The 19,266-nt window shown below is 37.3% G+C and overlaps 1 protein-coding gene and 1 long non-coding RNA gene across 3 annotated transcripts in view; one reads left to right on the forward strand and one right to left on the reverse strand.

The window, feature by feature from the left end:
• The window catches only part of LOC115213502 (unconventional myosin-Ic), a 188,687-nt gene that overhangs the window by 121,967 nt on the left and 47,454 nt on the right, over positions 1-19,266 (reverse strand). The window lies entirely within an intron of this gene.
• LOC118763913 overlaps positions 1-19,266 on the forward strand; it is a 94,467-nt gene that overhangs the window by 71,603 nt on the left and 3,598 nt on the right. The window contains exon 2 of the long non-coding RNA XR_004999673.1: positions 7,297-7,383. This is a non-coding gene — a long non-coding RNA (uncharacterized LOC118763913). The remainder of the gene's footprint in view (positions 1-7,296; positions 7,384-19,266) is intronic.

Genomic DNA, 19,266 nt, shown 5'->3' on the forward strand with positions numbered 1-19,266 from the left:
ATGCAATACCCAATAAATACACTGGACCTGGAGGGACTGCAATCCCAGAGGCACAATCAGTGCGAGACCTGGGTATTTACATGAGTGATGATGCAACTTTTCATGTGCATGTTGCTAAATTGGCAATGAAATGTAGGCGGCTGACCGGATGGATTCTTAGAACCTTCAGAACAAGAGACCAGGAAACCATGATGGTCCTCTGGAGGACACTTGTCCTAAGCCACTTTAACTATTGCTCTCAGCTATGGTCACCATCCAGTGTCAAGTTAATCACAGAACTTGGGGTGATCCAATGAAGCTACACGAAGAAGATAGCCTCTGTGCAGCATATAAGCTATTGGGAAAGACTCAAGAGATTTTGACTCTATTCCTTAGAGCGTAGGCGAGAAAGATATGCCATAAAATACATCTGGAAGATCCTAGAAGGACTTGTCCCAAACTTTGGCATCGAGAGTTACACAAATGCCAGAACTGGGCGCCACTGCATAGTGCCAAGGACTCCAAATTTGCCATCAAGATGTAGGACAAGATACTGTGATAGCCTGGGCTTCCGAGGCCCACAGCTCTTCAATATCCTCCCGAAGAACCTAAGAGACCTGCATGGGGTGGATGCAGATGTCTTGAAAATGAAACTGGATCTCTTCTTGTCAGGTATCCCAGATGAACCAACTTCACGGCAGGAGGTGCAGATGAGGGCAGCTGCATCGAACTCTCTCATGCACCAAATGGCAATTGCTAAAAAGTATTCGTGAAGTAAAATCATGTAGCAACACCAAATGGCGGTGCCCCAGCATGGCCACAGCTAGTGAGCTGAAACTAGATAAATAAAAATATATATATATATATATATATATATATGTATTCCATCCTTGCTTTTGTTTACATTTGATGCTTTCTTCCAAGGAATCTAATGCTCTCAGCCTAGTTTTTCCTTGGGGCTGGCCAGATTGGAGCAATCTCAAGAATAATCAGCCAAAATTGTGAGGATAATCTGGTTCTTGACTGAAGATAGGAAACTTCGAATGATCCGTCCTTGTTTTCTTTGTATCGTCTATCTGGATGTTTTGTTGTCCCTTTTTGTATCACCTAGTTGTCCGGATGTTTTGCGTGCTCGTCCCATTTTGTACTTTATATATATATTATATATATATATACATTCTCTTTTACTTGTTTCAGTCATTTGACTGCAGCCATGCTGGAGCACCATCTTTGTAAAATGTACTAAGAGTATTTTATTGTAACAGTATCACTAAGGAGAAGTTACCATGCCCTCAATAAGACTAAAGGATCTTCTCAACCCTCACTTTTCACTCACTTACCAACAATTGTGTAAAGTCTCCTGGGTGGATTTATAGTGACACCAATCTTAGTGTTGTTGCCTTATATACTGTAAAATTAGAAAGTCCTTGCTACTCTATGATATATTCATTCACTCAGGAAAGACTATGTGGCTTAGGAATGCAGTGAATACTGAACATGTGTGAAAGTGTGGGTAATATGAATATCAGTTTTTTTTTTGTGGGGTGGGGGATGAGAAGAAAAAGGAAGCAGCAGGGATGATATGAAGTGTGGGTGGTGTGTGAGAGATGCACAGTGCCAGGATGAGGCCAGAGGTGTACAGGGACAGAAACAGTGGGAGACAAATACAGGTGGTGATGCGGGGGAGGAGGTCTGCCATTGGCAGAATGTGATGTACAGGTTAAAAGTGAAGGTGAGAGGGGCATTAAGTGGAAAAAAAGGCGGTAAGAGATCATACTGAAAATGCAAGAGACAAAGGAAGCCTGCATTCTCAATATTGTCGCTTACAGAGGATGCCCTATTTCTATATAATGACTGAATGGTTAACAACAGTAAACATAACAACAATGCTAAAACAAATTTTGTTCCTATAAACAACATTTCCTCTAATACCTTCAGTAATATTATGCCAAATTGTTGAAGCGCTAATTTTTCCTAGCAATGAAAATTAATTTCTGTACTGAACTGTTAAGTGCATGTACACCTGAACATATTGATTCTTCAGATTGGCACAAGGCCACAAATGTATATTGGAGGGGATAGAATTGATTGAATTATCCCCTTTTTGAAAAATGACTGGTTTTTAATTTATCGACATGGGAGAGATGTCAGAGTCTTATTCAGCAGGTTTTACAGTGAATAATATGGAGAAAGAGAGAGAGACTATCTAGACTATCAAGAGTAAACCATATATTGTGAGGTATTTCAATCTAGCATCCTACTGTTTAGTTACATTATAATATCAGCAAAAATAATTATTTAGTGTAGCTTATGGAGGCAAAGCAAATGCATACTGTTTCCAATCTTTGCAGAACTACAAATTTAGCCAGTTATCTCCATGAGATATAAGTAGTTCATTCCTTTTAAACACATGTACTTAATTGTCTGTGTGTTGGTTAATTTTCTGTGGGTACTGGTAGTATAAAATATGTAAACTACTAGCACAAATAAAGAAAACAATGTCCAATAATATGCAAAGGAGGTGAATAGGCGCAGGAGTGGCTGTGTAGTAAGTAGCTTGCTTACCAACCACATGGTTCTGGGTTCAGTCCCACTGCATGGCACCTTGGGCAAGTGTCTTCTACTATAGCCCCAGGCCAACAGAAGCCTTGTGAGTGGATTTGGTAGACAGAAACTGAAAGAAGCCTGTCGTATATATGTATGCATATATATATATATGCATGTGAGTGTATATGTTTGTGTATCTGTGTTTGTTCCCCCAGCATTGCTTGACAACTGATGCTGGTGTGTTTATGTCCCTGTAACTTAGTGGTTCAGCAAAAGAGACCGATAGAATAAGTACTAGGCTTACTAAGAATAAGTCCTGGAGTCGATTTGCTTGACTAAAGGCAGTGCTCCAGCATGGCCACAGTCAAATGACTGAAACAAATAAAAGAGTAACCCATTCCCCTTGTGATATTATGAAAATAACCAAAACAAATTTTTCTATATTCCTTGTTCATGTAGATACACCTCTCTTTAACTGAGAAATATCACATAATACATTGGCACAAGGCCATACATATTTAGAGAAAGGATAGTCAAATGGATCTACACTAGTATAGTATAGATACTTAATTTACATCTTCGACACTTCTGGAACATTTCTGAAGGCAAATTTAGTCAACTATACTCTTACATTACACACTTGTTGCTTTCTGTCATTGAGAGCAATATATATTAATGAGCTGAAGAAAGGCGGAGTGAGATGACAGAAAGTATAGAACATTGAATTAAATAAAATACCTTACAGTATTTATCCTGCTATGTTCTGTGTTAAAATTTCAACAAAATAAACACCATTAATTTACACAGATCATTTAAATTGATTATCTTCCACCACTAATAAAAATATTATATATAGCCTTAAGTTAACTTAGGGCTATGAATATAACCTTAAGTTATCTCAAGGCTATATTCATAAAGAATATAGTCTTAAAATAACTTAAGGCTATATTGAAAATGCATCAGCACCTACTACAATATACAAACAAAAGAAATATTTGACCTAATATTAATTCTAAAATTAATCAATGAAAATAAAAAGAAATTTTTTTTCCACATTAGTGCAGGCCCTGCTGTGTGGTTACGAAATTTACTTTGAAACCAAATGGCTTTGGATTTACTTCTACTATTCAACACTGTACTATAGTTTTGGTTTGAGCAATATCTTGTGAGTAGATATTACAGGTGTAGGCAAGGCTACAGCATAGGTATGGTTGTGTGTTTAGGAGTTTGCTTTGCAACCTTGAGGTTTTTAGTTCAATCCTTCAATATGATACTTCAGGCAAATGTCTGCTATTATAGCCCTGAGTCAACCAAAGCCTTGTGAATGGAGGTAATCTGGCTGATGGTGGTGTCATGTAATTAGAACCTTTTCAGCATTGAGTTTCACAGAGACAATGAAAAATAACTGAGACCTTTGGCAATATGCTGTGCTTGAGTAGAAGACCCACCAAATCAAGTGAAATCGTAGTCGTGGCAGATGCTGGAGTCATGCAACTGGCACCCATGCTGGTGGCATGTAAAAGCACCCATTACACTCTCAGAGTGGTTAGCGTTAAGAAGGGCATCCAGCCCTGGTCAAACCGTTCAATCCATGTCAGCATGGACAACAAATGTTAAATGATAATGATGATATATATATATATATATATATATCACTGGTGGCACCCCAGCATAGCCACTGCCTTAGGTCTGAAAAGTAAAAAAAATAAAAGAATATATATATATATATACACACATATAGTATGTGTGTATGTTCATGTATCCTTGTCTTGATATCATGTACTAGTTGTAAGCATGCATCACCATCAGAAGTGGTGTCGTTTGCTTTGCAACCTTTGATGAAAACATGCTCAGTCATTATGTTGTTTGCATTTGAAGACAAGAAGGAATGTAACCTTTCTTAGACACAGGTGAAGGTTAATGACAAGAAGAACATCCAACCATAGAAAATCTGCCTCATGGAAAAGTGTATGTTAAAAAACATGATAATGATGATGATGATGATCACATATTAAGCTTGAAACTTCATTATTTGATAACCCAGGTTTAACATTTTGAATCTTTGTTTAAAGATTAGAAACACGAAGTTCAGAGTAATGTTTATCAAAGTTTTCAGTTTACTCTTTATTCATGCAATTTTTTGTGTCAAACACATACATATGTGTGTGTGTGTGTGTGTGTGTGTGTGTGTGTGTGTATGCATGTTTGTATTCAAGTCTGTGTTTTTTGTGTTGTGTCTTTTATATCATATAAATTAGCACTTCAACAAATAGATCCTGATAAAAGAAGCAACTGCCAGACCAAAAGTAGTCCAGGGGTTGATATATAAATTGACCAAACCCTTCAATGCAGTTCAAGGAGTAAATCTAGCAAAAGAAGAAAATACAAACATTGCCGATATCTGAATGCATTTTGTATTACTAAGTATTATAGCAACCAATAATATTTGAAGGAAAATCTGTTGCTAAGTTACTTATCAGTGTGAACATATATCTCTAGGATTTCATTTTCTATGTAACTGATTTTGCTTTCCATACAACCCACAGTTCTCGTCATATATCCAAATAACTTAGCAAACAAAAAATAAATTAACCAAATAAAACTTCTGTAAACAATAGCAGGCATGGCTGTGTGGTAAGAAGCTTGCTTCCTAACCACATGGTGCTAGGTTCAGTCCCACAACATGGCACCTTGAGTAAGTGTCTTCTACTATAGCCTAGGGCTGACCAAAGCCTTGTGAGTGGATTTGGTAGATGGAAACTGACAGAAGCCACACATAGAAGTGGCTGTGTGGTAAGTAGCTTGCTTACCAACCACATGGTTCTGGGTTCAGTCCGACTGCGTGGCACTTTAGGCAAGTGTCTTCTGCAACCAGGCCTTTTGCAATATTCTTCAAGCCAGGAACTTTATGCACCCCCTTGTTATGGATTTTAAGTTTGATATTTCAGATCACCATCATCAGCATTTTAACATACATTTTTTCAATGCACCATGTCTGGCTACAGGAAAACATTACCTTGCTTGGAAACAAGAGACAGAGAAATTCTGTCTGACATATTGGTAACGAGGGACTCTACTCAAATGATGATGATGCTAGCTTACAAGTATCCAATGACATTAAGACAAGGTAACACTAAGACACACATAAATACATACACATACATATTTATAACATATGGTATAATTATAAACAGGGCAAATTTTAGCCATTTCTATGCAGACTGAAAAAAATGATGAACAAACTTAATGGGTTCTCAGCAGAGGCATCCACATCATTCCGACAGTCTCCAGAGAAACAAGCAGCCAAACTGTTTATATACTCAACAAATGCAGTAGTTATTCTATGGAGTCCCTAATTTGCATACTGAAAATGTTTAACATGCACACATACATATGTATATATAAACTGGCACTCCATTAGTTATGACAATGAGGGTTCCAGTGCAAGTGGCTGAGCACTCCACAGACACATATACCCCTAACATAGTTTTTAGGGAGATTCAGTGTGACACAGAATGTGGAAAGGCTGGCTGTTTAAAATACAGGTACTACTCATTTCTCCAGCTGAGTGAACAGGAGCACCATTAAATGAAGTGTTCTGCTCAAGGTCACAAAGCACTGCTGGAATTGAACTCATGACCTTACAATTGGGAACTGAATACACTAACCACCTTCATAAACATACATATATGCATACATACTCATACATGTGTGTGTGTGTGTGTGTGTTATACATATATGATGAACTTCTTTCAGATTCTGTTCACAAGGTGTCACACAGTGGGACTGAACATGAAACCACATGATTGAGAAGCAAACTTCTGAACCACACAATGATGCTTGTGTCATTTAACGAAAATAATAACCATTCCCTACATTCTTTTACTAACAGATATATAATTAAAGAACAAAAATATTAATGATGTCACACACTGCAGCAAGCCCTTGAGCTTGTGATAAGTTTGTGATAAGGCTGTTTATTGTTAAGCAGATGTGTGATGAATATTTCCTTAGATAGGGGTATTAATACATCATAGATAATGTTTAAAAAAAAAACTGGTGAAATGAGGTAATAATATAAAATTAAGTGTATAGTTCACAAACTCAACAGAACATTGGTAATGAATTTGAACGAGTTACCTATAAGCTAGCAAACTAATATCATAGTAACCTGCCCACTATATACATGTGTGTACAAACACACACACAAACACATATTTTTAAAAATTCTTTTACTTGTTTTAGTCATTTAACTGCAGCAATGCTGGAGCACCATCTTAAAATATATAAACACACACACACACACACACACACACACACACACAAACTTACACATGTATGATGAACTCTCCCGTTGCTTTTGATGCATAAGGTTCTGACAACCTATACTTTCTTTGTCAGTCATAATGCTTTATGTCAAACGTGACATTTTGGTCCCACCAACGATTTGCAAAATATGGGGATTATAGGTCAGTGCAGGTGGTATATTTGCAACTGCATTTCTCCCTTGCCTTGCAGTCCTTAGCCTGTTAATATTAGGTCACTCATGAACGCTTACTGGTAACACATAATCCAGTATAACCTGTTGCATGGTTGAACTGTTTGTGACTAAATTGGCAATCCTACTGAGGTTGCTTGGTGTGGAGGGTGGTTGTCGGACACCCTGTGTGGTGAAAAATAAAACCTGTCAAAACCTGTACAATGTGTACACTCACACACATACAAGTTTTTTCATCACCATTTAACATTTACTTTTCTACACTTGCATAGGTCATAGGGAATTTGTTGAGGAAAATTTTTCACAGCTAGATGCCTTTCCTGTTGCCATTCCTGACCTCTTTTCAAAGAAGAAACAAGGTAACATTTCCCCATAGTCAGATATGTTTTTCAAGGAAGACTGATCATTATCATTATTATTGTTTAACATCTGCTTTCCAAGTGTGTGTGTGTATGTATATGTGTATACTCTTTTACTCTTTTACTTGTTCCAGTCATTTGACTGTGGCCATGCTGGAGCACCGCCTTTAGTTGAGCAAATTGACCCCAGGACTTATTCTTTGTAAGCCTAGTACTTATTCTATTGCTCTCTTTTGCTGAACCGCTAAGTTACGGGAATATAAACACACCAGCATTGGTTGTCAAGCGATGTTGGGGGAACAAACACAAACACACAAACATACATATATATACATATATACAATGGGCTTCTTTCAGTTTCCCTCTACCAAATCCACTCACAAGGCTTTGGTCAGCCTGAGGCTATAGTAGAAGACCCTTGCCCAAGGTGCCACACAGTGAGACTGAAACCAGAACAATGTGGTTTGTAAGCAAGCTACTTACTACATAGCCACTCCTACGCCTATGCATATGCACATATATATGCACACACACGAACATTGGGGTTTATTACCTAACAAGTCCCAGTTAAACCTCCCACCCCATCTGCTGCCCTATCATCTCTTTAACACTTTATGTCCATCATTTCTCTCAATCCAATCTCTTTTTCACACAGGTTCTCTTCACTCTTCCTCATTCCTATTCACTACAATACTGACAATATGACAATGGATCTCTACCATCCTCTGCACCATGCAGCTCATGTAACAGGAATGACATCGGATCTAATCTGGCTCTCTCACCTCTGATATTTTTCACTTTTTCTACTATCCATAGCACTGTCACCTATATCCTCTCGACTCTACCTCTCTCCAAGATTAAGATGTCTGTCAGATAGCATTGGATACGTCCCATTGCTGCCATTCTTCGGTCATTCTCAATGCTTATCTGTATCCTTTTGCCTTAGTTCTCTCTTGTACTCACAAGCTTAATCAGCTGCCTGGAATGTACAGACATTGTAGGGAAATAGAGACTCTCAAGACAAGATGTACAAATCAACCTCACTGGTGGTGAGTATCCATGTAGTTCCTCTACAAAATCCTACTCTTCCTACATCTCTATTCTCTTCATCTCTTAGAATAAAGCTAACTCCAATACCTCATTGTTTGTAGTCTTGTCAGCTGCATGGTATCCTCACTAGTGCTGGTGGTATGAAAAATGCACTAATTACGTACTGTAATGTGGTTGGCATTATGAAGAACACCCTGCTGTTCTTGAGGAGACCTACTGAGTCAAGTATGTCAACACCAACATCAACATGAAAATCAAATGGAAATTGTAGTTAAGATACCCGTACTGGTGACATGTTAAAAGCACCATCTGAATGTGGCAGATGCCATTGCCGCCTGACTGGCGTCCGTGTCAGTGACATGTAAAAGCACCAACCGATCGTGGCCATTTGTTAGCCTCTTCTGGCCCCTGTGCCGGTGGCACATAAAAGGCACCCACTACACTCACGGAGTGGTTGGCGTTAGGAAGGGCATCCAGCTGTAGAAACACTACCAGATCAGACTGGAGCCTGGTGCATGGAAAACGGACGTTAAACGATGATGATAATGATCCAGCTATAAAAAAAACATGGTAAAGTAGACACTGGAGTATGATGTAGTCTTTGGACTCGCATGTATGTATGATGTGGATAAGTTCTACCCATATGTCATACATCTCTACACACAAACTCATATTCTATCTCCCCTTTATTATTAATAAAGTCATTATACTGTATTATTGATTCCTATATCCATTTATTATGGCCTACATTATGAATAGGGCTTTTAGGAATAATTGTCTCTGTCTGGCCTATGACATCTAATTTATGCCTCAATCCAACTTACAGAGCCAAACAATTTTGACATCCCTGCTCTAAACCAATTGAGGAGGGCAATAACACTGAATAAGAACTGACTTGGAATGTGATGATGTGTTCAATCCATGCTAGTATAGAAAGCAAACATAAAATGATGCCATAATGTGTGTGTGTGTGTGTGTGTGTGTGTGTGTGTGTACACACATGCATATCTTACCCCAATTAATGTAAGCAAAGGATCTAAATATCACAAAGAAAATAAAAAACAAAACTGGTGCTTTTTGAATGACATTCTTTGTAGTATTTTTCCTGCACAGTTTAAAAATACTCCCTTGTGACATTCACCATCAAAAATATAGTGAACCAGTGATTAATCCACTGGAAGTCTATAATCAATGATGTTATCTACGCAGTTGTGAGATACAAATAAACACTGGGGTTGATTTCATTCACTGAAAATGGTGTATCCTAGGTTTCTTCAATTAAAGAAATATAGTTGAGAATCCTGAACATATCTTCTTCATGCTGCTTATGATTTAACACTGCCAATAGTATTACTGAGAAGAATAGCAATCCCAGATATCATTAGTTTTGAAAGACAATATTGGCCCAATTCCTTACAATACTGGAATTAACAGAATATATATGGCACATGTATCATGATACCAGGCATAAGTTAACAGAATTAGGGCAGTTACTTAACTTTTGATTCAGTAACTTTAAGGAGATGTGAGACTAATCTCTCTAAGGTTAAGATACAAGGGTATTGCTGGTAACTTCTCCAGATATTCTGTTATCTGTTTTAGGGAAACTGAGCTATGTCAAACTAAACATCCTACCCTTCACTTCTTTTTATTTAATTAATGCTGGTGAAAATACTAACAACAGACACACAGCTTGTTTGTCTCTTATTTATTTATTTATTCATTTATAAAGAAACTATTAATTGACTGAAGGCAATTCTTAATTATGATGGTTGCTGCTTTATATTGAATACTAACCAGCAACTGTGTCTAGCTAGGAATGACTCACAAATGATGCCATTCTGTCTAGCTTGCAGAATAATTCAATATTTCTGATGGTTTTTTTTTCTCTTCTTTCCTATTGACATCACAGGAGTGTTGCTATGGAACAGGATGTATGTTTAAATGTAATCAAGACCTTTCAACAATAGTGTAGGGACACTTGTTGGTCAACATATGATGCCTGTAACAAATAACTGTTCTTCATGTTATTTTCCATGTTCAGCAGTGAAGCAAAGAATGGATCTGATATTGCAAAGATATTGATTATAGACCAAATTTATGCAACTGATAATTTTATCCTAAAGGGATTCAATAAGATGGCTATCACAAATAGCAAGAAATTGTATTGTAGCCTTCAATAAGTCTTTTAATATTATTTGTAAATATCAAAGAAGAGATTTAAGCTATTCCTTCTATGGGATATTATAATTAACAATTGTTTTATTATTTAATATTGTATATTAATTGTTATGTGGTAGCATAGATGAAATAAGATAGCTTCCAAAAGGTCTGTATGTCTTTTCTTCAGCAAAAAACTGCTGGTATTACTGAAGTTAGTGATTGCTATTTTTAGATTTTAAGCATCCCTAGAGAGTTTTGTCAACTAATTGCATGAATCATCTCGGTTAATTGAAAATTTTCACAACACTCTATAATACACATGCAAAACCATACAATGTTTATTTGTATTTATTATGCAGAATGCTTCTCTAAGATATTTTCCCTCAGTCCATCATTTTCATTCATGTTGATATACATAATCAGTATCATTACATTTCCCCAACTCTTTATATCATCATCATCGTTTCATGTCCGCTTTCTATGCTGGCATGGGTTAGACAGTTTGACATGGAGCTGGCTAGCAAAGAGCTGTCCAGACATCAGCTGTCTGTTGAAGCAGGGTTTCTATTTGGATTGGATTTCTATTTGGGCTGGATGACCTTCCTAACACCAACCACTTAACGGAGTGTGCTGGGTGCATTTAACACATATACACCCACGGTTGCATTTTCGCAATGCAAAACCTGCTCCTACTTGTTTGGACATGAACTTGCCAGGAAGCATCTGACTGAGCATATGAAATATTCAGTAGGTAGTCGACACCCATAGCTAACAGTTGCATACTGTCCTTCTCTTCCAGATTGTGAAAGCTTACCATAACATTTAATCTAAATACAGTGAAATTTTAAGACTTCATTTTTTTATGAGCATATATGGGTTAATGTGGTAAAGGTAGACCCAAGAAGACCTGGGATGAGGTGGTGAAGCAGGATCTTTGAACTTTGGGTCTTGTGGAAGCAATGACTAGTGACTGAGAGCTTTGGGAATATGTTGTGCTTGAGAAGTCCTATTAAACCGAGTGAAACCGTGGTCATGGCAAATGCTGGTGTCACGTAACTGGCACCTGTGTTGGTGGTACATAAAAAGCACCTTTTGAACGTTGGGCCTCACAAAAGCAAGGTGGCTGATACCGGTGGCATGTAAGAAGCACCTTTCAAGTCATGAGCCTCATGGAGGCAATGATGAATGATTGAGACCTTAGGCATTATGCTGTGCTTGCGAAGAAGACCCATCAAGCCAAGTAAAATCATAGTCATGGCAGATAATGGTGTCGTTCAAATGACATCTGTGCCAATGGCATGTAAAAGCACCCACTACACTCTCGGAGTCATTGGCATTAGGAAGGGCATTCAGCCATAGAAACCATACCAAATCAGACTGGAATCTGGTGCAGCCTTCCAGCTTTCCAACCCTGGTCAAACCATCCAACCCATGCTAGCATGGACAACAGACGTTAAATGAGGATGATGATATATATATATTTTGATCATTTCTAAGTCTTGTCAAGTGAGCTGAGGAGATCTAACAAGACTAAAACATATCTAAAACTTTCACTTGTGCCTTTAAAAGCAAAATCATTTCCTTTTTTTCAAAACAAAGAAAACAAGCCAATTTAAAAAGAAAATATGTTATTTTGAGCATCGCAGGTGAAACTTTCAATTCTTTTACCAGCATTGCTAGCAATAAAAAGAAAATAAATGTGTAACTTAGCAGAGAAAATATTAAGGTAGACAAATGAGATCAAAGAAAATGCCTCTGTATCTGAGATATTTATCTCGGAGTGAGCAAGGACGAAGGTCACAATATCTGTATCTATGAAAATACAAGGTTATACTAATGCTCTTAAAGTGACAGCTGGAGATAAACCTCACCTATATATGGAGTCATATATTCTGTATTGATTACACAAGGCTTATGTGACTAAATACCTGATTTTCAAAATTAAAGAGAGAGTGAGAAAGCAAATCAAGCTGGTGTAACATACACTTGTCAATAAGTTTTTACAACAATACAAAGGACAATGCAACAGGAGGACCTGAGTGGAGAAGAATGGTGATAATAATAATTTTTGACACACTGTTACCTTTGTAGTACAGAACAAGCAAGTGGTGAGCTTTGAAGTGACTAGAAATGACATGTAGCTGGGAGGAGTCATTACAGATACTAATGTTTTAATGACCTCCGAAGACTTCAATATGGCTATGGAAAGACAAGCAATGAGACTAGTGAGGTAAGGCAGAAAGGTCAGCTGCAACTCATTTAATAGTAAAAGTCATTTGGGTGTTTTCTGTTTGAAAGAACTCAATAAACAGGCAAGAACATTAGAGACATCAACAACATCAAGGTACAGAAACTGTTCTTCTCAAAGCATCACTGAATTGAGATTTTGGAAATAGAAGAGATTGCCTTGTCCTCAGTCCCAGTAGCCTACAATAAAAGACACATCTCTCCCAGCCATAACAAGTAGCACTACACAATTATCTTACAACCACACAGGAGATGGACAATGAACAGGAGTAGTAGATTGCTAAGAATAGTAGAAAGAATAAAAGAAAAAGGATAAAGACTACTAAAGAAAAAACAATATATTCTAAAGGAATGCGTGTAAAATGTGCATGTGTGTAGATGAGCCTTTTCCCTAGAAAAGCATGAAGTTTACAGTGATTTTGTATAGTAAATGCCAAACTGATACATGATGCTTGCAAGAGAGAGATTGCTAATAAGAACCCAATTAATTGTCTTCTGAAAAGGAATTGCTTGAGGACATTTTGAGGACTAAACATTTCAAGTAAATGAATGCAGAAGGTGATAAAGGTCAAGGATACACTGATGAAATTCAGTAAGAGGATTCTCATGAGTGTGGTTATATGGGATGCCCATAAAAAGCACCTAACACACTCTGTAAAGTGGCTGATGTTAGGAAGGGCATCCAGCTTTAAAAACCATGCCACAACAGACAATTTGGAGTCTGGACAGCTCCCTAGCTAGCCAGTTCTTGTAAAACTGGCCAACCCATGCCAGCATGGAAAATGGACATTAAACAATGATGATGATGTCTCTGTAATCCCCTTTTTTGTAACACATTGTTGTACAGGCTCTGGTGATAAAATAAACAAAAGGTTTATTATTATTATTAATATTATGATTATGATTATTATTATTATTAATATTATGATTATGATTATTATTATTATTACTATTATTAAGGCAGCAAGCTAGCAGAACCATTAGTGTACTGGATGAAATACTTAGTGGTATTTTGTCTGTCATTATGTTTGGAGTTCAAATTCCACTGAGGTTGACTTTGCCTTTCATCCTTTTGGGGTCGATAAATCAAGTACCAGTTGAGTACTGGGGTTGATGTAATCGACTATCCCCTTCCCCAAAATTTCAGGCATTGTGCCTATAGTAGAAAGGATTATTATTATTATTATCTAAGGTGGTGAGCTGGCAGAATTGTTAGCATGCTGGGCAAAATGCTTAGCTCCATTTTGCCTGTCTTCACATTCTGAGTTCAAATTCCACTAAGGTCAACTTTGCCTTTCATCCTTTCAGGATCAATAAAATAAGTACCAGTTATACAATGGAATCAAGCTGACTTAACCTCTGACTTGTAATTGCTAGTCTTGTGCCAAAATTTGAAATTATTATTATTATCATTTATAATAAGAATGATTATCAGGGTTGATAAAATAAGTACTATTCGAGCACTGGCGTTGATGTAATTGACTAGCCACCTACCTGCAAATTTCAGGCCTTCCACTGAGTGGAGGACTGGGCATGCTGTGGTTAATAATCTACAGACATATGCTGAGGCTGTGACATCTCCAGCATTTTCTTAACAGTGAATGGGTGTGGTCACCATTTGTTAGGCAGGATTTTCTGCAGCTCAATGACAGAGCTACAATCCTGGATCAAGCATAGACCAAGAAAGGGCGCTTGGCACCTGGAATATTGGCAAGCACTCACAGCTTTTCGCTGGTTTGGCAACACAGTGGGTGGATGTTTCACTATGGAGTTCTATAGGGGTTTAGTGGTGAGCAAGAGCAACAGCGTCCTCAAGGAAACTCTGGCTATCGGAAAGAGTCAGTTAATTTTTGTCTTTTCTGGAGGACTTTCAGGTCAGGCCTATGAATAACTTCCTGAAATTCCTGGTCTGGTAGTGATACCATGGAGCTTTGCCATTTTGAGACAAGCTCTACAGACATGGAAGTGCTGTCAGACAGATCTGTCTGAGGTGTGTGCAGGGTGACAAAGTCATTCTGCATGCACTCGTCCAGTGTCTGTTTATTACTGGTTTGTGGAGCTTTGTTGAACAGCTGTTGTTGCATATAGGATGGATCTGGCTATCAGCTAAGTCCATCGTGAAGAGTGCCCTACCATCTTCTTTTGGCCAGGAAGGAAAGGCAGTTTTCTTGTCTGGTGTTTATGGTGAAGGAGATAGTGTGGTGGATGAGATTGAAAGGACTGAAGACAGATACTTTCCTCTTCGGCCAAGCCCTCATTGATTTTTTCAAGTTCCACTTGAAAAGGAAAGTGACAGTAGAAAGGGAAGTTCTGCCCACCCAGAAAGGTGGGTGATTGTGGCAAGGAAGGCACATGTGAATGGGCCTACTCTGAACTTTCGCTGGTAAACCAGAGTTGAGAAAGAGAGAGATGCCTGCTAAGGTGCACCTGGCAGTCAGGATAACCAAGATTGTGGGGTTCCTCGGTTGTCCCTGTGAGGAACTCCCCACTTTTGGTGAATTTTTATTAATTAATTGTTTCGTTAATTGTTTTTGTTACTTAATGCATATACAGCATTTTTCAACACCCTACTTGTCCCTTGTATTGTATTGTCCCTATTTGTTTTGTGTTTGGCTCTTGTGGCCAATAAAAGTATTATTATTATTATTATTGTTTTTATTATTATCATTATTATTATTGTTTTTACTATTATTATTATTGTTTTTATTATTATTATTATTATTGTTTTTATTATTATTATTATTGTTTTTATTATTATTATTATTATTGTTTTTATTATTATCATTATTATTACCTCTTCAAGTTCCACTGAGGTCAACTTTACCTTTCATCCATTCGGAGTTGATAAAATAAGTATCTATTTCTTTACTGCCCACAAGGGGCTACACATAGAGGGGACAAACAAGGACAGACAAACGGATTAAGTCGATTATATCAACCCCAGTGCATAACTGGTACTTATTTAATCAACCCTGAAAGGATGAAAGGCAAAGTCGACCTCGGCAGAATTTGAACTCAGAATGTAGCAGCAGACGAAATACCGCTAAGCATTTTGCCCGGCATGCTAATGTTTCTGCCAGCTTGCCACCATTGATAAAATAAGTACCAGTTGAACACTGGGGTCGATGTAATCAAATCATCCCCTTCCCAAAATTGCTGCCCTTGTGGCAAAATTTCAGCCCAATATTATAATTATAATTATCTAGTAATAAAGTGGTGGCTGTGAGAACCACTAGAGCATAGGAATAAATGCTTTATGGTATTTCTTCTGACTTTTCTGGTTCTGAAAATCCTACGGAGATCAGCTTTGTCTTTCGTTTGTTCAGAGTAGATAAAATAACGTACCAGTCAAGTACTGTGGTCAATAAAATAAAGTATCAGTTGACTATTGGGGTGGGGGTGGGTCACAAAATATAATAATAGTTGAGCATTGAGCTCAATGTTATTAACTAAACCCCTTCCACATAGTAGTAGCAGTAGTGGTGGTACTACTACTACTACTACTACTACTACCATCACCACGACCACGACCACCACCACCACCACATACGTAGTAGTGGTGTCAACACTACAAGTAGTAGTAGTAATAGTAGCAGCAGTTACAGCATCAACAGCCTGGTTGTAGTTGAGAGGTTTTCCAAAGAATTAATTAACTGCCACATGCCTGCGGAAGTAAATAATGAGTAGAGTGATGATTAGAGTAATAGTGAATTATGTTATATAGGGAATAAATATCCTCACTGTTCAAGAGAAGCCAACAATAGGATAAAAAAAACAAAACACACACACACACAAAAAAAAAAACTTGCTGAAATTTGCCACAGGGAAAAAAGAATATCGATTTATTATTATCATTATTATTAAGGCAGGATGCTGGCAGAATGATTAGCTTCCGGGCAAAATGCTTAGCAGCATTTCATCCATTTTAACATTCTGAATTCAAGTTCTGCTAAGGTCAACTTAGCCTTTCATCCTTTTGGGGTCAATAAATGTAATTGACTTACCCTATTCCCCGAAATTGCTGGCCTTGTACCAAAATTTGAAACCATTATTATTATTTTTGTTGCAGTTGTTTGTTCAGGTGGCAAGCTGACAGAAGGATTAGCATGTCAGGGAAAATGATTAGCAGCATTTTGTCTGTCTATACATTCTGAGTTTAAATTCTGTTGAGGTCAATTTTGCCTTTCATTCTTTTGGGGTTGATAAAATAAGTACCAGTTATGCACTGAGGATGATGTAATCAACTAGGCCCCTCCCACCGAATTTCAGGCCTTGTGCTTATAGTAAAAAGAATTATTATCTTCATTATTTGCTACCTCCCAGTGAGTTTGTGAAAAGATGGGTGACTGTGGCAAAAATGGTTAGAGTGAACGATCTGACTCTAAGTAAGTGCTTGTAGATTGGAGAGCATGAGAGAGGGCTTGTGCCATTGGTGGTCAAGGTAATACTGGATCTGAGTGGTTCCTTGATTGGCCCTAGCTGGAGTTTCTCCCATATTAGGAAGACAGCATTATTCCTGTTGTCACATCCTTTTATATGTATACTTTTATCACATCTTTTATCTCCATCTTTACCATTTCTTTCTTCTCATCCTTTACGTAAATCCCCACACGAATTGTTGTCTGTCCTTGTGCTGGCCCTGTCTTCTATGACCCAGTGGATAATAAAAATATCATTGTTGTTATTATTATTATTATTATTATTATTAGTTGACTTATTTACTTATCTTATTAAAAAATAAGTAAAAATTGAAAAAAGAATTTTGAGTGGGTGATTTCAACACAAACGTCTTTTGGTTTAATGTTGCTGAATTGACTTTAAAATAAAAATAGCAATATTAGTAATGAAACATTAGAAGTGTCTTTTAAGACTTCCTATTTAAGCTTGTTTTATTCCTACTTAAAAATACAGTGGTTAGTATCTAATAAACATAATGGTGCCTTTCATGCTTGCATACACACCCAAGTCATAACACACGCATACATGTATGTATGTATGTATGTATGTATGTATGTATGTATGTGTATGTATGTGTATATGCATGTGTGTGTCTTGCTATATATATATACATACATACATACATATATATATATATATCATTATCATCATCATCAGAGAGAGAGAGAGAGAGAGAGAGAGAGAGAGAGAGAGAGAGAGAGAGAGAGAGAGAGAGAGAGAGAGAGAGAGAGAGAGAGAGAGAGAGAGAGAGAGAGAGAGAGAGAGTGGGGTCAAAGATATATAGTACATAATCATTTAATGTCTGTTTTCCATGCTGGCATGGGTTGAATGGTTTGACCTGGAGCTGGTAAGGCCAGGAGCTGCACCAGGCTCCATTCTCTGTTTTAGTATGATTTCTGTGACTGGATGCTCTTCCTAATGCCAATCATTTTATTGAGTGTATTGGGTGCTTTTTATGTGCCACTGACACCAGGGCTTTTCATGTGGCACCAGCACTGAAAAGGTAACTTGCAAGACAAAAACCCCTCAGCTAGGAGTGGGAGATTTAAGGTGTAGAAGGACAAGGATAGGTGTCTTGCTGTAGAGTGGATGTGCCTCAGGGGAAGAGGTTTTCATTCCAAGAATTCCAGTCAAACCAACAGACATGCAATTTGAGTTCAAATAGACACAATACCCAGTGCAACTTTGCTTTGCAATGACTATTAATAAAGCTCAAGGTCAGACTTTGAAATCTACAGGCTTGCACTTAATTGAGTCTTTTTTTTCTCATGGTCAACTTTATGTTGGTTGCTCCAGGTAGTTTGCAAAACTTATTTGTTTATGCTCCATACCAGAAAAAAATAAGAATGTTGTCTACCTAGAAGCTCTTACATAATTTCCATCAACATATGTGATAAAATTTAATCTCCCTTCATAAAAGTAGCAAATTTTGTATTTTCGTTTATTGTTATTATTATTATTATTATTACTATTATTATTATTATTATTTTTTTTCATTATTATTATTATTTTGTATTACGAATCCAGAATTGACTTCCCTGTTGAAGAATAAATTGAATTTAGAATAACAAATTTCTATACAACATATTTTGCTTTTTCTTTCCTATATATAAGGAACAATTTCATTCTTGGGCAATGCTGGGTGCCTTTACTAGTATGTATGTATATATATATATGGGGGATATATTATATATATTCTTTTATTATTTTACTTGTTTAAGCCAATTGACTGCAGTCATACTGGAGCACTGCCTTAAAGGGTTTTAGTTGAAGAAATTGACCCCAGAACTTATTCTTTGTAAGCCTAGTAGTTATGTTATCAGACTCTTTTGTTAAACTGCTAAGTTACAGGGGCATAAACATACCAGCATCAATTGTCAACCGATGGTGAGGAGACAAACACAGGCACACGCATGCATAAATATATACATGTATGTGTGTGTATATATGTGTGTGTGTATACAA

This window comes from Octopus sinensis, linkage group LG6 (genome assembly GCF_006345805.1).
Source record: "Octopus sinensis linkage group LG6, ASM634580v1, whole genome shotgun sequence".
Taxonomy (NCBI): domain Eukaryota; kingdom Metazoa; phylum Mollusca; class Cephalopoda; order Octopoda; family Octopodidae; genus Octopus; species Octopus sinensis.